Source organism: Ceratotherium simum, chromosome 25, assembly GCF_057802395.1.
Source record: "Ceratotherium simum simum isolate JZ-2026a chromosome 25, ASM5780239v1, whole genome shotgun sequence".
NCBI lineage: Eukaryota > Metazoa > Chordata > Mammalia > Perissodactyla > Rhinocerotidae > Ceratotherium > Ceratotherium simum.
The window spans coordinates 17,209,263-17,217,637 of record NC_141924.1 but is presented as its reverse complement, the minus strand read 5'-3'; positions in this window follow the sequence as shown (position 1 = coordinate 17,217,637).

Sequence of the window (8,375 nt, the reverse complement as noted above, 5' to 3'; positions counted from 1 at the left end):
AAACCTCTGAGCTAAACCTCAGAGCTGTCCCAGCCCAGGTCCTCGAGGAGCCCCGACATTGGTGCTCGTGCCCTGCTTTTCCCCCGACCTCATTTCAACTCAAACCTTTAAGAACCATCTACAAGAAAGTCTTTGTGCTCCAAAATGTTCTCATATTTATGATTGCTCTAATGTGGGGTGAAATAACCTAAAGATTTGATTGAAAATTTTTTCTTAGCCTCAGAATAGCCATTTTTATAATAATCACACTATTTCCATTACTCTGAACTTTAAAAGCAAGAGGTCTCATTGATTTTAATTTTGGGGCTGAAAAGGACCATGTACACTAGCAATTTTATCTAGTAAATGAAGAAACTGAGGCCCAAAGAGAACTAATTAGACTAGCCCAAGTCATATGGGTAGTTCTTAATGGGGCTAGGATGGAAACCTTAGGTCTTCCAATGTCCAACACAATGCCCTTTCCACTGCCTCATTTGGCCCTTCTAATCCCCTTATCGATGTCAGCTAAGGGACTATTGCATTCCATATAATTTTCATTAATAATGATTGCTACCATTTATTGATCCCTGTTAGGTGCCTGATGCTGTGTATCACACTCAATCTTGACAACAGCCTGATGAGGTAGGTCCTCTTATTGTCCCATTTTATAGCTGAGAAAATTGAGTCCCAGATAGAAGTAACTTACCTAGCATTTTAAATGACATGGAGTAAAAGGCAGGACTGAGATTTCAATCCAGTTCTTTCTGACCTCAGAATCCAAGCTTTGAGCTATTTAGTACCATGGCTGGATTTCTCAGAACCTTCTTTTCTCGGCAAAAGATATAAAACTATCTTTTAAAGGCTCTTGGCCTCGAAGGCTTAAATTATCCTACCTGATATGAACAGCAGCATTATCAGGCCCTAGGATCTCATTATAATGCTCTCTGGCCTCCCAGCCCGGAAGTCAGAATATAATTCTTTTAAAATAGGCTCCTTTTGCCGTCTAGTAGATTCTTTGGAGGATGCGCCAGCAGCAAAACCACAATAGAGTCCACGCAATGATTTCAAGCCCCCTAGAGTGGTGATTGCTAAAGACAACATTTAAAAGGCCAGGGATGGCTGAGCAGAGGCTTCTTGTCTGGGAAAGACAAGAGTGTGGAGCCCATCTGGGCCGCCTGCCGGATGCAGGCAGGCGTAGCACATCATAAATAATCTCTTACACATGCCTCACCGCCAACTCAAAATGGGTTTTGAGTGTATTTGGTTTGTTTTTAAAGAGAGTGTGAGCCAAAGCCTGTCATTTAAAATTGCCCAGAACCCACGTCACATGAACAGGTGGGCCCAGATTGAAAACAAAATAAATGAGCGCCTGAATTTACCAAAGAAAACATTATGGAGCGCTTATTTTGCTTTAGAACAGGATTACCCTTGGGACTCTTTAAAGCAGTGCTCTCCCTTACTGCAATTAAAATGTAAATTTATTTATTCAGGTTTGGTTAATACTCATGACCTTTCAGGAAAATGCTTGTTTTATTGAGAGAGGGATCCCTTGTACAGGGGAGGAGCAAATTAGAGGTTTGGGTTTTTCTTATAAATACTGAAGAAGGCCTGCAAAGCTCTATTTCCTTTTCTTTTCTAAATGTTAAAGCTGTTATAGAAGCCCCTTTATGGGGGAATTTTTGTTTTTAAATGTTACCCAACACTCTTTCCTGAAACATACTTACTGAAGCCCAAGATGAGGAAGACATAGCAAACCCTTTTGAGAGCACATTTTATCTGCGGCTGAAAAGCCTTTGATCAGTAGGTGGCACTCTTAGAATGAGATTACTATACTGTGGGGACAATGAACTCAGGCTAGAAAGCAAAATTCCACCCTTTCTTGGGCATCATCCTGAAGGAAACAGCTTTGTCCTGCCCCCTTAGATGGCCCCTCTTCCCAAGCTGTCCAGCTCTGTTTGAGTATAAGGATGCCCGCAACGCACCCTTCTTAGAATCACAGACTATGAAGGCTAGAAAGGACCTCTTATGTAATGGCATAGCCTGCAGCCTTTGGGTCCTGGAATCACAGAATCTGTACAGCTTAGAAATCACCTTCAACCTTCTCATTTTTTTGATGAGGAAGTTGAGACCTGAAATGAAGGCCTGATCACCCAAGGTTACCTAGCTAGTTCTTAGCTCAGCCAGGACAAGAGCCCTAGTGGGCTTGCCCCATATCCAGCCCTTCCCAGCTTGTCGGTGAACATGGAGGGGCATGATGAGAGGGAAAGATACCAGCTGTGTACAGGGAGACAATGGCCTCCTTGGTGGGAGACGGGGCACAGGCAGAGCTCATTGACCACGGGGGAACAGGACGTTCAACATCTAGGATTTTCTTCCTCTAGTCTTACACTCATGATTGCCACTCTAGCAGGACTTATTACCAATGTCAGGTGCTGAGTCTTTGTCTCCAAGCTAACTTTCTCAGGTGTCTTCTTTCTGCCATCCAAACCACCATTTCCCATCACCCAGGTTGAAAATCCTAGAGTCCCTGTTGGCTAGTCCCTTTAGCATGGATTCAGCATGTGCTTAGAAATGTTCTAGGCTCCAGAATATAGAAGTAAACAAAACAGACAAAATCCCTGCTCTCATGGAGGAAACAAAAACATTAACAGAATAAATAAGTCAATTATATGGCATGTTAATGATGAGTGCTGAGGAAGAAACGAAAAAGCAGGAGAGAGGGATGTAAAGTTTTAGGGAAGAAATGGAAATTGGGTTAGGGACTACCTCCCTGAGAAAGTCACTTTTGAGCTGAGACCAAAGGAAGGGAGGGAGCTAGTTTCTTTCCCTCCCTATGGAACTATGGATGGGAAGAGCATTCTAGGCAAAAGGAACAGCAGGTGTGAATGCCCTGAGTCAGGAGCAGGCTTGGAATTTTAGAAACAGCAAAGAGACCAATAGATTATTTCTAAAATTCTTACCAAGTGCAGATTTTTCTTCTTTATCAATCTGTCTTCCCACTCCCTCATTCATTCCTGTTGTCATCACCTTAGGCGAGATCCCTCAACCTGGATTCTTACAATTCTCATCTAACTGGTCTCTTCACCCTGAGTCTCTTTCCCAGGCTGCCAGGTCTGTAACTAAATGCTACATTTGAGACATGACAACTAAATGCAGTGTGGCATCCTGGATTTGGTCCTGGAAAAAATATGAGACATAAATGAAAAAACTGTTGAAATCCAAACAATGTCTGGAGTTCAGTTAATTGTGTTGTAGCAATGTTGGTTTTTTAGTCGTGACAAACAGAATGTTAATAACAGGAAAAACCAGGCAAGGGGTATATGTAGATTCTATGTTTGCAACCACTCTATAGATTTAAAGTTATTCCAAAATAAGTTTATTTAAAAAAATTCTATTTTTGATATGTCACTCATCTGCTCTAAAATTTTGAATGACTCCCTAGTGCTTTTGGGATGAAGTCAAAACCCCTTACCCTAGCATGTAAAGAGACCTATAGATAGTCAGACATCCATTTAACAAATATTTTTTGGATCACCTACAGTGTCCCAGACACTGCTAGACACTGAGTGGTCAACAAGATTGATATGGTTTTGCTCAGGCAGCTAATTGACTGGTGGGGGGGTTCTGGCAAGTAAACAAGTGATGAGTTACGAGGTGATGGGAGAGAGACAGTACAAAGTGCAATGGGAATCCAGGAGAGGAGTTAGGGAAGGCATCCTGGCAGAAATGATGTCTAAGCTGAAACTGAACAGATGAGTAGGAGTAAGCCAGGTGCAAGCAGTTGGGAGGAGTGGAGAAAGAAGGGATAAGGAGAAAGTTCTAGCATGCCATAAAGGTCTACTCTTCTTGAGGACTCATCTTGACCCAAACTAGAGGACTTCCTGTCTTTGGAATCCGCATGGTTCATTCCACTTTTGTTGTCTTGCTGATTACTTCCCTACTCCACTTCTTGGGATCCCATTTCACTCTTCCTAGGCTTAGCCTTCCAAACCTGGCCAATCTTTTAACCCAGTAAAAATGTCATTTCCTTCTTGAAGCCTTGGGCCATAACCCTATCTCCATGTGATTATTCCCTTCTTTAAGTCCTATAACATTATAGACTATGTCTTTCATTTGCTATTCAATCAACCTCTACTTTCATTTGTTACTTATTTTTGACGTGGCTTTGTGGGGCCATAACACTATTGTCAGCCACAGGAAGCAGGAGCTGTGTCTTTCTTACTCCCACACACCATGCTCTGCAGATTGCTGTGCTGGGACCCTGCAATGATAGAGGCAGTTTCCTTATCTGCAAAGTGAAAGTAGGAAAATCTGCCTCATGGGAGAGTTGCAAGGATTACATGAGATAATGTAACTAAAATCCTTACTTAGGGTCTGGCTCCACTGTATATTAATAAAAGATAATAGTGATTTTGTTGTTACTGGAAAGACCATTGGACTTCTAGTTCAGCTTTTGGTTCTGCTGTGTATTAGCTTTGTGACCTTGGACATGTCATCTAATGGGGGTCCTGGGTCTCTCTTTTCTCATCTGCAAAATTAGATAATAATAACTAACTTCACAGACTGATTTTGGGGCTCAAATTGATAATCATGTATGTGCAATCAGTTTTTTGAAGGATCTCAATCCATGTGGTTACAATAATCATGAAGCAGCTTTATTTTTCCCAGTCATTGCTTGCAACTGTGCTGTGTTGTATTCCTCTTTTCCCCAGGGTAGGGCTCCCTTGGGGATATCTTGAACAGATTTAATAACTTTCTAGTCACCTTGGTGATGAGAGCAATCTTGTTCCAGACCTTAAGACAAAGTGCTGTTATTTTCATGACCTCAATAAATATCAAGCTTGATTAAAAGTTCTGTCCCTCCCTATCCCAGCCCCAGGGTAGATCACTCTCTTTGTGGCCCTGGGAGCTTGGAGTGGAGGGCCAGTGATGGCTCTGAGATAACTGCCCTGCTGCTCTTCCTTGAGCTCTTGTGTGTAGTCAAGTGCAGGGAGGAAGGCTAGAGGAGGCAGAGGTCTTCTTCTGTGATTGTCCACAAGGGGGCAGCGAAAAGTAATTGTCACTGGCTTCTCTCCAGTTGTGTCTGGTTCTATCTGATGCTAGCGCTCTCTGCTGGAGTGGTGGTCCCCTTGCAAGTGGGGTGTGTACTTTTTCTTGGAATGGTGTTCATTCTCATCCTCTGTCACTGATGACCGCTTTCCCTGGCTGGCAGCCCATCGCTTGGCCCAGCGGTCACCAGGGCTGCTCAAAGTCTCCTGCTCTTCTGTTTACCTTGGTATCGCTCCACCCAATGGAGCCACAGACACTTCCAAAGTCCTCTTCTGTATCCTCTGGAGGCCACAGAGAACTGGGATGGAGTGGGGCTTGCTTCCCAGCCACCCCATACTGCACCATGGATGCTTCCAGCCCTGTGGGTATGACCCATTCCACCAAGACACTTATCTTCAGAAATAGTCCAGTGGGCACTAGTTTGTTTCCAAAGGCCCCCAAATCTAAGGCTACACACATCAAGTACCCATTTTTCTTTCCCATAGTGGGGAGAGAAATGAAAAGTTTGATGGGCCATTTCTAGGCTTCTAGAACATTGTCCAAGAGCTCTCTTGACATAGTATGCTTGGGGACAGCTTGGTAGTGGGTCAGTGGATACCAGAGATCAGCAAACAACCAACTAGGAATGGGGGGCGCTTCTTCTTACACGCGCCCCTAACCTCTCAAGAGGTTTTCCTGGCTTAGGAGAAGGAATATCCTCTCACCACAAATGCTACATTTTCTCTAAGGCCAATGATCTTTTCCTGTCCCCAGTTCTCTTATGGCCATTGAATCCTATGTGAGGAGTGACTGGTGGTGGATGGAGGTATTTGTACCAGTCTAGGGCCTCTTCAGCAGGCCCTGCAGGGAGGTAGCTGATCCCAATGGCTAGTGGCACCTGGGAAGCTCCTTGAGCTTAGAATATGGAAGTATCTAGCACCTTTTATCCTCAGCTTTGGACTTCAGCCTCAACTCCAGGATAACCAAAAAAATCCCACTCAACATCTAGTTCCATATTTGAAAGTGCTTTGTAAACAATACAACACTATACAATGAAAGTCGTTAGTCTTTGCACTGCTTGTATTGTTATTATTATTATATTATTGCACTGTTTATTTATTCCATATGTATTCTTCAAGCTTCTGCTGTGGCCAGGCACTGGTCTAGGCACTGGGAAACATAGAGATGAACAAGAGTGACAAAATCTCTGCAATCCTGGGACATGGCCAATAAACAAGTAAGCAAATATATAACCCAGATACTTTCAGATTTTTCTAAATAATATGAAGGAACTAAAGCAAAGTGCAGAGGTAGGGAGTCTGGGCAGAGGGCAAAAATTTAAGCTGGGAGTTCAGGTAAGGCCTTACTGAGGAGGTAATGTTTGAGCTGTGACTTAAATGATAAGATGGAGCTATGAGTGTGACAGTATGGGATGAAGTATCCTATCAAAGAGCACCATAAATGCAAATATCCCAGGGGAGAAATCATTGTAGTGGGTCCCAGGAACTGACAGAAGCCAGTGTGGCCAGAGCTTAGAGAGGCAGGAGCGGAGGTCAGGGAGGTATGCAGGGGCCAACCTGTGTAAGGCCTTGTAGGCTATAGTCAGGAATCCAGTTTGTTTCAAAGAGCAAAGGAAGGCCACTGGAAAATTTTAAGGAGCAGAAGAGTGACATCAAATGATTGATATTATAAGAGGTCACTCTCCCTAAGTAAGGAGAATGGACTGTAGGGAGATATAGTGGGTTGAACGGTGGCCCCGAAAAGATATGTCCTCATCCTAATCCCTAGAACCTATGAATGTGATCTTATTTGGAAAAAAGAGCCTTTGCAGGTATAATCAAAGATCTGAAGATGACATTATTCTGGATTTCTCAAGTGGGCCCTAAATACACTAAGTGTCCTTATAAAAGACAGAAGAGGAGAAGGCACACAGAAGAGGAGAAGGCATTGTGAAGGTGGAGGTAGAGATTGGAGTGATGCACCTCAAGCTGAGGAATGCCTGAAGCCATGAAAAGCTGGAAAAAGCAAGGGTAGATTCTGTATTAGTCAGGGTTCTCCAGAGTAACAACCAATAGGATGTGTGTGTGTGTGTGTGTGTGTGTGTGTGTGTTATATATATACTATAAGGAATTGGCTCATGTGATTATGGAGGCTGACATGTCCCTGGATCTGCAGTTGGCAAGCTGGAGACCCAGGAGCGCTGATGGTATAGTTCTAGTCTGAGTCCGAAGGCCTGTGAACCAGGAGAGCTGATGGTATAGTTCTAGTCTGAGGCCAGCAGTCTTGAGATCCAGGAAGAGCCAATGTTTCAGTTTGAGTCCAAAGGCAGAAAATAAAAATAAGAGGAATTCCCTCTTATTCAGGGAAGGGTCAGCCTTTTTGTTCTATTCGGGCCTTCAACTGATTGGATGAGGCCCACCCACATTAGGAGGGCAATCTGCTTTACTCAGTCTATTGGTTTAAATGTTAAATTCATCCATAAACACCCTCACAGAGACCCAGAATATCTGGACAAATATCTGAGCCAAATATCTGGGCACCTCTGTGGCCCAGTCAAGTTGACACATAAAATTAACCATCACAAGTCCAACCTCTTGTCAACTTGGCACCCATACGCATCTCCTTAAACCATACTTAATCTCTAAATGAAGATAATTACAAGGTCGTAATTCCACCTAACATGATGCAACTATCCTGCATACGACTGAAATGCACTGACCTCTTCTGCAGAAGAGAAAGTAAGTCCTTGAGTGATGTTTACGCTTCTTGATATCCCATAACTTAAATATTATGATATAAAATTAATAATACTTAAATACTATGACATAAAGTCAACACATCTTATGTTGCATGATATCTATGTTACACGATAAGGGAATAAGAGCGGGAAGAAAATGAAGATATTTGCTATACATACACACACACAAACGTTATTAGTAACAAGAGAAGGAGGAAATACATATTAATAACAAAATAATGAGGAAATACTCATGACAATTACAGTCCTCATTCTATAACTAGTCATGTGGCCATAGCCAGTATTTATAACTACCTTCTTATACTACCCATTCTGTATTCCCTTTGCCTCAGCAAGCACCACAGCTGGTCATGGTTCTTTCCCTGGTGGGGTGACTGAAACCTTTATTCCTGAAGGGTCTGGGCGTGTAGTCCTGTCTGGATTGGATTGTTGTAGTTTTCCATTGACCTAAGTCACAGGACGTGGTAATACTAAGAGACGCCCGAAGGGATCTCCTGTATTCCAGGCATACTCTTCCAACTTCCCCTTGGCAGTCAGGATCAGTCACTGCAGCCAGCACAGTAACTTCCTTCCTTGCCTGTTGACTCAGGGGCATAAGGAGTCTGAAGTG